Source organism: Sycon ciliatum, chromosome 9, assembly GCF_964019385.1.
Source record: "Sycon ciliatum chromosome 9, ocSycCili1.1, whole genome shotgun sequence".
NCBI lineage: Eukaryota > Metazoa > Porifera > Calcarea > Leucosolenida > Sycettidae > Sycon > Sycon ciliatum.
The window spans coordinates 23802685-23817913 of record NC_088651.1 but is presented as its reverse complement, the minus strand read 5'-3'; positions in this window follow the sequence as shown (position 1 = coordinate 23817913).

The following is a 15229-nucleotide window of genomic DNA, read 5'->3' as shown; positions in this document are numbered from 1 at the left end:
GCCTTATGCTCGATTTATGTGCATCATTGCCTTCAGAAACGCTGTATTTTTGTTCTCGCATTCTCTCTGGACATTTGCCTCCAGAAACGCTTTATCTGTAATCGTCAGGGAAATCTTGCATAACAACTAAACTATCGTAATCCGACATCATCATTATTCATTTTTCTCATAATTATCTTTCTCATTCATATGCATATCGTAGATTTCTCGTTTTTGGTAGGAATCGGAGTATCCTCTCTCCGGTGAGAAGGCAGTATTGCCTGTGCCCTGAGCGAATTGAAATAAAAGAATACAACAACAACAACAACAACAACAACAACAACAACAACAACAACAACAACAACAACAACAACAACAACAACAACAACAACAACAACAACAACAACAACAACAACAACAACAACAACAACAACAACAACAACAACAACAACAACAACAACAACAACAACAACAACAACAACAACAACAACAACAACAACAACAACAACAACAACAACAACAACAACAACAACAACAACAACAACAACAACAACAACAACAACAACAACAACAACAACAACAACAACAACAACAACAACAACAACAACAACAACAACAACAACAACAACATGTTCTCCAACGCTCGCGATACAAAAGGCCAATTGGCTGAAGGGTAACACGGGCTATTTTATACAAGCATGCGCATGAAAACGCACAGAATAAAATAAAACAAAACAATTCTTCACTACAAAAAAAAGCTGTTACATGATAGCAAACTAGGCCAAACACGTGGATATATTCGACATCGCATTCTTTGCTGGCAAACACCGCGTGGTCTGAGTCTATTGCACCCGCACCAGAGATGAAGGCGCCAGACATCAATACGGTGCTGTACGGTATACGGATGTCGTATGGCATGTCGTACAACAGTACGATGAAATTGCGGGAGAAACCAGCGACCACATGGGAACGATGAAAATTTCAATAGACAGTCAGGTCAAGTTTCTGAAGATCAGTAGCGAGTGCTATCCCGGACATGATGCTACCATTACGAAAGCATAGACAGGATGCGCATTACAGGAGACGCACGTTGCTGAAGACCAGTAGTCATTGCTGATAACGTGCAGAAACTACAAAAAGGTCAGAAAGTCCGGTTATAAGGAGCTACATTTAAAAAGGAAAAGAAGGTGCACACCAAAAGTGTATGAAGTGAGAGAAAAATTAATAACAATCCGCACAAATTTCTGCAATTACTGTTGCCTAATTCATAATCAAACTGATTGAAACTTTTTGCAATACAATGATGTAGCCAATCAAGGGCAAAAACCACATTTGAATCTGGTCTAATAACATTAACGATGAGCTAGGCAAAAAAAGCATAACGTAGGGAGGGCCCTGAGCTTCCAAGTTCTCTCGTGATATAACGAATTTGTTGCTCGAGATTTCGGGTTCGCTGGAACCGTACCAAGAGGCCATCATTACCTGTTTGGACGAAGATATCCCAAACTGGAACCATTCGTGCCCTATGTGAATCGATTATCGAGGCTTGTAGAGCTTGCAAAATGAGTTCACGGCTTGGCTAAGAGCGACGCAAGAATATGTTCATACATGGGACTAGATGCCTTTAATCTCCATGAGTACATTCCTTTTGTTTGGACATACTAATTACAATCCTTATGTAGATTGGGCTATTCTGGATGAAGCGAATAACCGACATGATCCTGACGACTCCTAATTGGCAAGAAACTAATTGGCTTTGGAAACACGCAGAGCTGAGCTATCACGTGACGAGCTCAATTAAATTATGCACAGCACATCTGCAGTGTATCCTGCCCAACTCCTATCAATGTCTACCTATATTCGTGAAAAAAGCTGACCGTTGGTCTCGCACAGTTTCCTGTTACTTAATGTGACGTCATTGATAACAAGTTAATAACTCAGCAACCTTATACTGTTTCCATGCTCCCTATCATGACATGTCACATTTTTATTATTATTATTTATTAAATTTTTAATAGGCATGCAGTGGCATGTGCGTATTTACCTACTGACCCGCTAATGTTTCTCATATCTTGATTTTGATTGCAAGGGTATAAGTCCCATCCCTCACACTAAAAGGTCAACAAAAAGGCAACTTTGGGTTCATTGAGCAGGGTTGGTTTCGAAAAACCAGGTTTGAAGCTCAAAGTAGAGCTACTGCTAGCTCACCGTAGAGCTGCAATGATAAATGCATTTGATATAGGCGGATAGGGAGGGATAGTAGGTAAAGAAGCAGTGATGCAACAAATGGTGGTTTCTTTGAACGATTATTCTTTGTTGCTTTGGCAAACGAACGAATATTCTAGGCTGTTGTGCCTCTATCACTTCACTCAATCAGACGCAACAGTTAGGTTAAAAACAGACCGCATAGATAGTAAATATCCACTGGTTAAAGAGCCAAGTTAACCAAAGACCAAGATTCACAGTTCTCAGAACAAAATTTTTTCCCTCTCGTCCCTCTCATCCTGAACACTGCATGCAACGTTTTGCTCGCGCTGAAGGCACCCTCCCCAGTCATTCGACTGGATTTCCATGTCCAAAACAGTAGTATTCAGCCACTTGTCACGCCACTGTGGTGACGTCAGTTATCCAGAACTGCACTGTGCGTAACATTTTGATATGTGAAACGCAAGATGGCTATGTACACGAACATGTAGCTTCAATTATCCGTTGCTCGCCCCAGCGGGAACAAGGGCTGATGCCGAGGTCTACCCACCGGGTGTTGGGCACCGTCCTTGCTCGTGTTACCTCTAACCCCTGACCCTGGCTCATTTGCACAACAATATTGAGCTCTTTATCGTTCGTTCAGCTTTCCAAGTGTTTCTTTTAGTGGATGTTGCAAGACAGGTGAAGAGCTGAGGAACAGGCTATGCAGGAAGCAAAGAGTCGAAAGGCGACAAACTAATATAGAATGAACGGCTATAACCAGGCTTGGACGAATCGAAACCACAAATGAGAAGCGAGTACGTACAACACACCTGTCCAACACCAAGACAAGGACACTGTGGACGAATTACTCTCTGACACTCACTCCAAGAGCCTCACTGCCAGACACGACGAACACCACCCTTGCTCCACATATCCATCGCATGCGCAACACTCACCTGGCAATCACCCACACACTGACGGGAGTAGATTCTTGCCATCCAATAACGCGTATTCTCGCAAGCCCCACTTGCAATATACAATATGCATGCACGTCACGCATCACACAATACTCATACGAACATGTACACTAGACCGTGTATGGCATACGGCATTGGTACATACAAGACGAATTATACGACAGCATGCATAAATAGGAAAGGGGTCAAATGTTCGGGCCACTTCCACCACGGCCACAGTCTCTACTGCCATCTCTGAGATATGTACAGTCAGCGTCCATCGAATGTGAGTGATATACATATGAGAAGTCACGGAGCAACGGGAAACGTTCGGCCATCTAACGAACTGGCAACATCAAGGAACTGTTATGGACACCTGGCTGCTTCTTGCGTGTACTGCACTGCTGGTGTGATCCAAGAATAGTGTGGATAATGAGAGCTGGTGACGTCTAGACACTGTTCTGGACACCTGGCTGCTTCTTGCGTGTACTGAACTGCTCTCACGATCCAAGAATAGAGTGGATAAGGCGAACTTGTATCGTCTGGGAACTGTTATCGTCAACTGTGTGCTTCTTGCCTTCACTGTACTGATGTCGCGATCCAAGGATATTGTGAATATTGCGAACTGGTAACGTCTAGGAATTGATATCGATAATCTGCTGCTTCTTGCCTGTACTACGCTGCTGTCATGCAGTGCGTCCAGTAGAAAGCATACGAACATGATCTGCTCAACAACGTCTGGAATCGGGTCTCGTTGTGGCGCTGGTGTATCTCCCTGATCGATGGAGATGAGGTCATAGCCTCCTTGAAATAACAACTGGTTGTCCAGGGTCCACTGAATACGAAATAACATAGTCCGGGAAGAGGAGGTTTGGCGGACGCCACGCTCGGTCGGGTCAAGATGCAAGTACTTCTACGACAGCATGCGTAAATAAGAAAGGGGTCAAATGTTCGTGACACTTCCACTACAGGCTCTACTGCCATCTCTGCGATATGTACAGTCAGTTTCCATCGAATGTGAGCGATATACATATGAGAAGTCACGGAGCAACGGGAAACGTTCGGCCATCTTAGCAAACTCGTCACACCGTGCTGCGTTCTCCAGTCAGATGTATCCAGGTGACAGAACTTGATTTCTAATGTTCGTGACACTTCCACCACGGCCACAGGCTCTACTGCCATCTCTGGGATATGTACAGTCAGTTTCCATCGAATGTGAGAGATATACATATGAGAAGTCACGGAGAAACGGGAAACGTGCGGCCATCTTAACAAACACATCACACGGCGCTGCTGTTCTCCAGTGAGATGTATCCAGGTGACAGAACTTGTTCTCTAGACACGAGAAGTTCTCAAAGAGCTTCGCGTCCTACTTCCATTTCGACAGGAACACGCGTCTGCGTGATCCGGGTATCGTTTTGCTGGATTTCAAGTAACTCGTCTGATTGAAGATGGACAAAGAAATCACCAGTGAGCACTAAGCGTTTGAGATAGGGATAGGTGCCAGAGGTGGTGACATCTACAGGGAAACTCATCATGCAGTAAGTTGACTTCAAGGAACCGCCCTGGGTACCATGTCGCACTGCGCGGAATGCCGCTCCGTATGCAAGCAGGTGGAATGTTGCACAATGGTGATCGAGTGAATGGCATTTGGCACAACGGTGAACGGTGATCGATTGATCCACACAACCCATCCGCTGAGAAAAATGATAGTGCAATAACTACACATCTTATTATCATGTCCCCTTCTTGCCTGAATGCAGTATGTAAGAAAGTTCCAGAGCGCTTCTAGATTCAACCGCGGGCGCGCAGCAAATGTCACCTACATGTAGATGTGCTAGAGGCTGCCAAGCTACAGCCTGAGCTGTGTAGACAGAAGGCGTTTGTTAGGAAGCTAGTGCTATTTTGTATTCCCATCTTCTTCTTTTAATGCTTGTACTCTTTGGCGCAACTCACACTATCATTCCGCCTGTGTCCGTTTGATCATGTTTTTTCCGCCAATATGCTGTATAAATTGACATCGTTGTGCTTCGTCACATTATCATCATGTATTGATCTGAAGAGTAATGGTACGAAAGGCCTTATCAGATTTTCAACTAGCTTTGGCTCTCCGTGTGCTAGTATGTTTCCCTCCGACTAAGTCTCTATTTAATTATGTGAGCCTATCTGCAATGACCACCTGCCACCTGCTTACAATAGCCTCCTTCCACTTGCTTACAACAATCACCTGTCACGTGTTTCAAAAAGACATTATTAAGTGTGTTTACACCATGGAATGGTCGATACAGACAACCTCGACCAAAGACTTGTGAATTGTGTAAGGAAAGAGCTGGGAATTTATAAAGGCCTTAGAAATTCTCCACGGGCAGACAAAACCTAACGAATCTCACCTCCTGCTCTTCGCCGGTCGTTTCAGGTTCGTGCCGCGCCCCAGGATCGTGCATGGGAGGAGTCTTGTACTTATTGATCAACAATATTGCCAAGGCTTCGTCATCGTTGTGGTGACATTCTAAGCATCTAATTATTATAGGCCCACAGCACTGGTGCATGCCCCTTAAAAGCTCTCCTGGATGCTGTGTGTTGCTGTCTGATGATCGCCACAGGCGTGAAACTCTGAGTCACAGCCAATCCAAGCTCCGTATCCCATTCTATTCTTTTTGTAGCTCTCCTAGATCCTACTCTGTAACCTTTTCTTGCAGTGCACGACTATCAAATTCGTCAAATAAAACGAAGGAGCAAATTTGTTGCTGCCAATTAACTGCATCAGTTCTACTCGGATGGTGAGCCAATTCAATTATAGTGAAAAAAGGAGGACAAAATGTTAGAAGTTATCTACTTTGAAGTATAGCAGAGTTCAGTAGGATGTTGGCGTTTGGGTTGGTCACAATTTGTCTCCGCTTAGCTTCCCCTTTTATGTTTATTACATACACATGAGCCTCCCAAGTTGGGTTGTATGTTGCTTTCCGTCGTCGAGTTGTAGTACGGCCGGTCTGTCCAATGGTCTTACTAGTTTCGTCATCATCCAGTAACCCTCGGCCTTCTTTGTTGCCGTGATGCGTAGCTCGTGCTCTTCTTTGTTGCGTTTTCCTTCCGCTCTTGGTCCTTTCCGAACCTGAGCCTTCCAAGTTGGAAGGTTGTTGGTTTGCGCCTTGGAGAAGTGTTGGAGCTAGGTGTCAGGTCGCCGAATGTCTCAGTACTCCTTGTCAGTTTGTGCCATTTTGTCGCAGTCGCTGACTGTATAAGATCTGGTTACGTTGGTGGACAGTTAGTCATAACTCATAACAATTTGTCCTCCTTTTGCATCAGTTCTGTTTTCCTCTGCCGTTTCTCTTTCAGTGTGGTGACTTCTGATCCATGAGGCAATGGCATGAAGTCAATAGTTTGCAGAATGTGCTCTCTGTCAATGGACCTGTGACAGCTGAAGCCCAGGTTTTGCAGTTTGCTGGCTATGGCCAACAACAGTTTGATATTGTTGCACCGTTCCTTCCACACACAGGAATGCTGAATATATGGGCCGCGATCAGCTAAAACATGTCTTTGGGGTTTCGTAAAAAAAGTTGGGAAATGACGAAATGAAAAAAATGTTTTTTTGGAGCGCGTTCACTCTGCATCTGCACTTCATTCAAATGATTCAGGATGTGGCGATAATCTTCTCAAATTTCGTTCAAACACTTGTTTGGCGGTCTAGTTCAAGTAGCTGACGAGCAAAGACTGACAATGTCCGCATCTAGTGATACTAGGGCAGCTCGCAGGGCTAGACGATCGCTGTGCATGGCCCAGGTTTGTTCAGATGTCTGCAAGTCCGTGGCGGCGGGTCTGCAGAGCGACGCTGACAATTTGTTGGGATCTCAGTGATGTTGATGTCGACAGCCAGAATCCAAAGAGTATGCAAGTGCAACGCCGCCCAGAGCATCGTGTTGCTTTCCTGGAAGAACTTGGGCCATGCCTTTTATCTGATGTCGTTGACATGCTCAAGTCGGTGTCAACATCTTTAGTTCCGTTGTATTGTGCTCCGCCACAAAAGCCACTAAGTAATAGTTTGTCTCTTTGTGTCAGACTGTGCGAAAACTGTCTTTTTCTATTTCAAAGTACCTTTTTTGAAAACGGTGTTTGGGGCACTTGTAGACTACTTTTCTGCCCTGTATCTCCTTCAAGAGGTCAAGTTAGGTCCCAAGAACTGTTTTCTGGAGGAAACCAAAATGAAAAATTTCACACTAAGACATGTTTTAGCTGGTTGTGGCCCATATCATGCACAGACATCGATAAACTGCCTATTTGAAGAAGTATCGCAGTTCTTGTCTGCCAATAAGCAACAGACCAGCCAGCTATAATTACAGTTTGGATGTCGGAGACGCTGAAGACGCGATCCTGTGAACATATTGCACCAACTGCAATGAAGAAGGCCTTAGGAATCTGGATTTAGTACCATTCTCATGTGGATAACTATCGCGTTGTGATCCAAGTCATGCGGACTATAACATGCCGTAGATGTGAGATAGTGAAGGTACGGACATTGAACCTGACGACAGCAAACCAACGGTCGATTTCAACCACACAATCAGCATCATTCGGCACACCAGGAGAATCCAATACATATACATAATAGCTGCCAACTCTGATGGTATAGATCCGATAACTTCCATCTTTCTTGTTTTCTTACTCTAAGATTGGTATACAATATACATTGATACATGTACTAGTGTAATCTCTATTCATATGTGTAATGCACTGTATTTGTTCCGGTGACTTGGGGTAGTTTATCATAGCACTGTTTTATGTCTTGGTTTTGCTGAAGATGAGCATTATCATGTTATAACTTGTTATGTACCGTATCAGTCAGCTCTTTCAGTGTTTGGCGTTGTGTCAGGGGTGGCTGCCTGTGTCGCGGGTCATTCCACAGACCGCAAAGGTGACGTTCTCGGCAACAGAGCGACCCAGTAGGCAATTGGTCACCGATAAAATGCTGTCATTGGTATCACGGTGCACCACAATGGCATTATGGTGTGATTATCATTAAGTTATTCTGCAGCGAGTACTTGTCGTGTAGCTCGCGAGAGTTATTGCATATGGTCATTACGTGAATAAGTACTATCCGTACATTCAAGTTTCAAGTCCAGTCCCTTTTTTGTAAATATGGGCTGGACACTACAAGGGCCTGGTGACGTGCTCATAGGGCTGAGTTATGCCAAATAGTGTCATTGGCCGGGAGTGAAAGCCTTGCCCCACGCCTGCACCTGAAAAAAATGTTTCCAAAATAGTCAAATTCGACGCCTGCTGAGTATGGACCATAGCGAAACATGTCGTCTGACTGAAAACGCAATACACCATTGCATTGCCACGCCTAAGCGCAATTGTTAGGCTCACCAAGCATGTAGTGAAATGCCAAAACAAACGAGCCATAGACACAAAACCATATTCCAAAATTGCCCACCATTGAGAATGCGCCTCAAAATGTACCCGCAAACTGCCCAGTGCGAAAAATGAAAAGCCTTCTTTTAGACAACTTTTTTGAATCTGGCGCATGGACTGAATATTCAAATAGGATTTTCAAATGCAAGATCAAAACGTGAAGCTACTTGGAAGAATGAGTATGTATGCGAAGTTTATCGGGGAATGCATGCAGGGCGATAGTGCGGGTTTGAATCCAAGGTTATATTATCTTCTTTTTTAATGGAGAAATGAAAATTTTTAACATCGCTATGCTTTATTGCCGAGGTCATCAAGGTGGTAGACGGTGTCGAATTACCCTCGAATACAAAGAGAAAGTTTATTTCTTTCGCTCAGGGCCCTACGCTATGCTTTTTTGCCTACCTCATCATGAATGTTGTTCGAACAGATGGAAACGTTTTGCAATACAATGACGTAGCCGATCAGTTCGTTGTGGGATGGTTGGGAATTGTAGCCATTATTATTTTTCTGATTTTAGAGTTCGTATCGGAGCAGCCGTTCTGCAATTTAAAGTCAGCCGTCTTGGTCGACGTAAAACTCTATTTCCATACACAAGCTCGGGGAACCGATCAGTAGGTACAATTTATGGTGTGAATAGGGTGGATGGGAGAAAGTAGGTAAAGAAGCATTGATGCAACAAATGGTGGTTTCTTCGAATGAATATTCCCTCGAATGTTGCTTTGGCAGACGAGTGCATATTCTATACTCATCTGTTGTGCCTCAATCATTTCACTTAATCAGACGCAACAGTCCTGTTACCAACAGACCACATGACTAGTAAATATCCACTGGTTAAAGAGCAAAGTTGACCAAAGACCAAGCTTTACAGTTCGCAGAACAAATTTTTTTGAGCTGAGCAGGATGACTGTCTCGGGGGTTAAGGTAGCTAGCTGACACTGTGGACAGATCGGGACACACTTTTCAGAGAATTTGCAGCTATTCATGCTCTTTCAAATGACGTAGCACTCAATATGAATTTACAAATTCGGTTTTTCAGCGAATTTTTGGGTAGTCTGCCACCTTAAGCAATCATTTTGATGTGTGAACGCAATATAATATTATATATTTATATAATTATATACTCAATAAACATGTCAACAAACAATGGATCCCTCGTAATAATTATTTTGCTGCAGGCATAGTCTTACTGAGTATACTCAATATATATATACTCAATCTGTTTTATATATATACAGGTACATGTAGCTTCAATTATCTGTTGCTGGCCCCAGCGGAATAATGGTTGATGCCGAGGTTTGCCCACCGGGTGTTGGGCGCCGTCCTTGCTCGTGTTGATTCAAACCCCTGACCCTGGCCCCTTGGGCCTTGGCACAACAATATCGAGCTCATTTTGGCTTTCCAAGTGTGTATTTTAGGGGATGTTGCAAGACAGGTGAAATGAAGAGCTGAGGCACAGGCTATGCAAGGAGCAACGAGATAAAAGGCTACAAACTAATAAACAATGAACGGTTATAACCAGGCCTCCTTAACGCATGGACGAATCGAAACAACAAATGAAAAGCGAGCACGTACAACACACCTGCCCAAAACCAAGACAAGGACACTGTGGACGAATCACTCTCAAACTCCCACTCGAAGAGCCTCACTCCCAGTCACGACGTACACCACACTTGCTCCACATATCCAGCTCATGCGCAACACTCACGTGGCAATCACCCACACACTGACGGAAGTAGATTCTCACCATCCAACAACGCGTATTCTCGCAAGCCCCACATGCAACATAAAAATGTACATGTACGTCACGCGTCACACCATACTCACGCGTACATGTACACTAGACTGTGTATGGCAAACCGCATTGGTACGAGTATATACAAGACGAATTATGTGACAGCATGGGAAAAAAGGAGTCAAATTTTTCGTAACCCTTCCACCGCAATATGTCGTGGTAAGTGTGTTGGTTTGTGAAATGAGTGGAACAGCAGCCAGCACCCCCGCGGTGCTTACGGAAAATATCACTGTTTTCACTGATTATTTAAGCGGCGATTGGCTCGAGTCAATGAAGGCAGTGAGAGTATGATCTGGAATGGACGTGTCGGTGTGTAGGCTGAAATTGTCTAGCCGAGTTAGTTCCCCCACACTTTCAAGCACGTCAACTATCTGAAGATTTGAATCCCGTAAAATCAGTGTCTTCAGGTTACGAAGCTTGCTGATTGCGTTACCTAGTCCGGGAATGTAATCGAAAGGCTCACAACAGATGTCACTCAAGTGCAGACATTCTAGTTCTGGAAGCTCAGATGCCAGCGTTTCAAGGTCTGTTTCTGAGTTCAACGACATTCCCTGCAATGACAGCGATTGCAGCCGGGATAATCTTCCCAGTGTGGTCAACGCTCCGAAATTGTCGCGAAGCACAATCCTCTCCCGTCCGGTCCAATAATCACCGCGACTTGTGTCCAGGCTTGGTATACCAATCGCACCGCCAATAGTTAGACGAGACAAATTGGGACAGGCAGCCACTAGCGCCTCAGCACTATCTCTACTGCCATCTCTTGGATATGTGCAGTCAGCGTCCATCGAATGTGAGCGATACACATATGAGAAGTCACGGAGCAACGGGAAACGTGCGGCCATCTTAACAAATACATCACACGGCGCTGTTGTTCTCCAGTGAGATGTATCCAGGTGACAGAACTTGTTCTCTAGACGCGAGAAGTTCTCAAAGAACTTCGCGTCATACGTGTCTTCCGTTAGCATCAGGTCTATTGCAACAGCAACACTCAGCTGCGTGATCCGAGTATTGTTTTGCAGGATTTTGATTAACTCGTCTGATCGAAGATGGACAAAGGAATCACCAGTCAGCACTAAGCATTTGAGATAGGGATAGGTGGTAACATCGACCGGGAACCCATCATACATTAAGTTGACTTGAAGGCACTGAGCTGGGTACCATGTTGCACTGCGCGGAATGCCGCTAGGTATGCAAGCAGGTGGAATGTTGCACAACGGTGATCGAGTGAATTCTTTTGCGAAATCCTCGACCTCACAGGAGTATACACGAAGGCTTTGCAACTTTCCGTCATTGTCTCTTATTCGTTGGAGCAGCTCTTTAATCGCAGGACCAGCATCGTTTAAAATGTCACACCACCCGACACAATTGATTTCGAGTGTAGATTTGGCTGCTAATGACACCACTGTGGCCATTGCCGTGTCCGTAAAGGCAAAACAGTCAGGTCCTGAAGCAGTGCCTGATTCCCCTACCGCTAAGGTAATCCGAACATGCCATAAGTTCTGGCACTCAACCAGCGCATTCAGGATGGTGATGTCTCGCCCCAAGAAGCACATACTGCAGTCAAACACTGCGAGTTTAGGCATCAAATGCAAAACACTCACTACCGCACTTGTTGAGATGCCTGGCGTGGGTGACGGCATGAAACACTCTCCCACCAATTCCAACTGTTTCACATACTTGCCGCATGTTTCAGCCAAGCGAAGAAATCGCCTTCTTGGGCTGCCAGTGCCTCGGCGGAAATCAAAATACGTTTTCTCACACACACTACCTTTATATCCGGCGGCGACGTTCGCGAATTGCGAACAGACGGTTGCTAGGTGATGAACGTAATACCATCCATCGGGTAATTTACTGAATATCAATGCCCATATTCCATCCGGTAGTCTGGGCGGTCGTGGCGTGGATGCCGACATGTGCTAAGTTGTCTACTGGCGGACGCTCTCCATAACGACCTTTCTTCTTCCTGCCTGCATCGCTTGTCAACTGTGGACGGGAATCTTCGTTGCAAACACTCGCCGCTTTACTGCAATCAGTGACCGCTCCACCGCAAACTGCTCCACTGCAAATTATTGAAAACTGCCCTGCTCGTTGTTGGCCTCCTGCTCGTTCAACTCCGTGCCGAACGCATCATCGAGGAAGCTGACTGCTGTTGTGGCCCTGGATTTTTTTCTCTCAATAAATACCTGGAATCTGTTGCGCCAACCGTTGGACAAATCTGGTTCACACCAGGCCGATTCATCGGCCCATGGACATGTAAGAGTTGTACGAAAACTCGTGAAGATCGTCGCAAAGATCGCGTAACTGTTATCATTAGAAGCCAAGTTTTCACTTCAAATCGAAAGTTTTGGAACAGTTCACGCGTCTGGTCCTGCTCTGCAGGAACTGCTGCAACGAATTAGAGATACTTGTATATGAGGTGCAGGAAGCTTGCAGAGCCTGCGGGTAGACGACTGTGAGGATGAGGATTTCGCTAAACCAGGGTGCAACATGCCACCTCCTTTCACACTTCGCCATTGCCAGCCACTGGCTATGCAACTCTGTTGTTGTTTGCTGTGTTGTGCGGGCGGAGCACAAATACGAGCGGCATTGGGTGTAATGCAAGATGGTATCCAGCGCGGTGGGTTGTAGTAAATTGACCGCATTTTCAAGTTACAGGTGCACAGCCTTTCGCCTCTGTTTGTTTGTTTGTTTGTTTGTTTGTTTGTATATTATATTTGAATTCTCACATCCAAACGAGCACAAGTGCTCAATGACAAGGGGAATATTATGATGTTGTGTGTACATACTGCCCTTCACCTTTGTGCATTGTGCAAGGTGTCGTTATCATCTGACCTTGTTATCACTTTTGTCACTTTTGTCTCGTAGGGTATGTCACGTATCTATGCAGAACGAGCGCAATTGCGCCAATTTAGCCCTATAAAGATCAGTCTATTCCTATTTTTCTTTCATTCAACATCGTAGCCTCCACTGATGAGCTCAGGAGGAGCGAAACAGCTGTCTGGAGGGTCATTGTCAATATCAATCTATATACCGGAATTGTCCTCGCTGTGGTGATGGTGAAGTGAGTACAGAGTTTGAATCGGCCAAGAGCGCAATGTGGTGGTGTGGTGCATTGTATTCGATAATGGCCGGGGCCTTCGCTACTTCTCAATTATTTTTATTTTTATTTTTTAAAGAGGTCGGAGGCGGATAACACTTTACAAAACGAAGGTCAGTTTGGGGTCGCAAGTATCCATGCAAACACACATCCAGTCAAATAAGTCACTTGTCAAAAGTATCCGAACGTTTTCGGTCCCTTCTCTTCAAGGATTGTACAGTGAGTGGCTTTTTTTTTTACAAAGACCACTTTATGCCAAACATGAGATGCAGCTAGGGGAAGCACGCACAACCTGAATCGTGGCAGTGGTGGTGAGGTTTAGGGAGCTCCGCCGACCTAGGGTCTCGAATTCATAGCCGCCTAGACGCACCAAGAGTGGGTGGGGGAGGGAGAGAGAGAGAGAGAGAGAGAGAGAGAGAGAGAGAGAGAGAGAGAGAGAGAGAGAGAGAGAGAGAGAGAGAGAGAGAGAGAGAGAGAGAGAGAGAGAGAGAGAGAGAGAGAGAGAGAGAGAGAGAGAGAGAGAGAGAGAGAGACAGAGACAGAGACAGAGGGAGCGCAAGAGAGAGAGAGAGAGCTCAAGTTGGAAAGTCTCAAACGTATAATAGCGTAAAGATAATAATATAATAATAATATAATAACTTTATAATGATATTATACTCAATCTGCGGACAGCATGCTGTTTCGTTCTTTTTGAACTCATCAGCGCAGCACAGAGGAAATGAGGCCGAACCTGATAGCAATGGAAATAAAAATTTCCAATCAGGCCCGAACGTACCTTGCCAGAGTGCTCAAACTGACAAGTCAGTGAGCTCTGCATAACGCAAACAGCAAAGGCACTACCCCACGCAAGAGTGCTCAACTGCTACAAGAGCAGGAGCGAAATACTCAATCTGCGGACAGCATGCTGTTTCGTTCTTTTTGAACTCATCAGCGCAGCACAGAGGAAATGAGGCCGAACCTGATAGCAATGGAAATACAAATTTCCAATCAGGCCCGAACGTACCTTGCCAGAGTGCTCAAACTGACAAGTCAGTGAGCTCTGCATAACGCAAACAGCAAAGGCACTACCCCACGCAAGAGTGCTCAACTGCTACAAGAGCAGGAGCGAAATACTCAATCTGCGGACAGCATGCTGTTTCGTTCTTTTTGAACTCATCAGCGCAGCACAGAGGAAATGAGGCCGAACCTGATAGCAATGGAAATAAAAATTTCCAATCAGGCCCGAACGTACCTTGCCAGAGTGCTATTATACCAACACTCGTGACAAGGTGGGAAATCATCAAGTTCAGAACGACACAAAACTCGAAGGAAAGTAATAATAGTGACAACAACATAGTCGACAAATTAAGTTACATTGTTAACACCTCGAAGAGGTGTAACACCAAACAATTGCAGCGACAACACATTTTCTTTCTCTACGCAAAGGTCAGGTTATTTTCCTTCGAGTTTTGTGTCGTTCTGAGTCCCAAAAATGTTCGTATACTTTTGACACGTGCCTTATTTGACTGGATGTGTGTTTGCGTGGATACTTGCCACCGAAAAATCGTTATTATTATTATTTAAAAATTCGACGAGGAGACAATAATTTTAATATGGCAATAAGTAGGACGAGCTGAAGCGACATGTGGACTACTTTATTAACAATGTAAGCGATGGAGACGATGCAAGAAACAACCTGAAGGGTAAGGAAAAAATACATGTAAGAAGAAAAAGGCAATGGAAAAAAAAGGAAGATGATTCGAACAAGTTTTCGTACAACAATCTTCAGGAATCACCGTTGTACTAAAGAACAAAATGAGAACAAAGGAA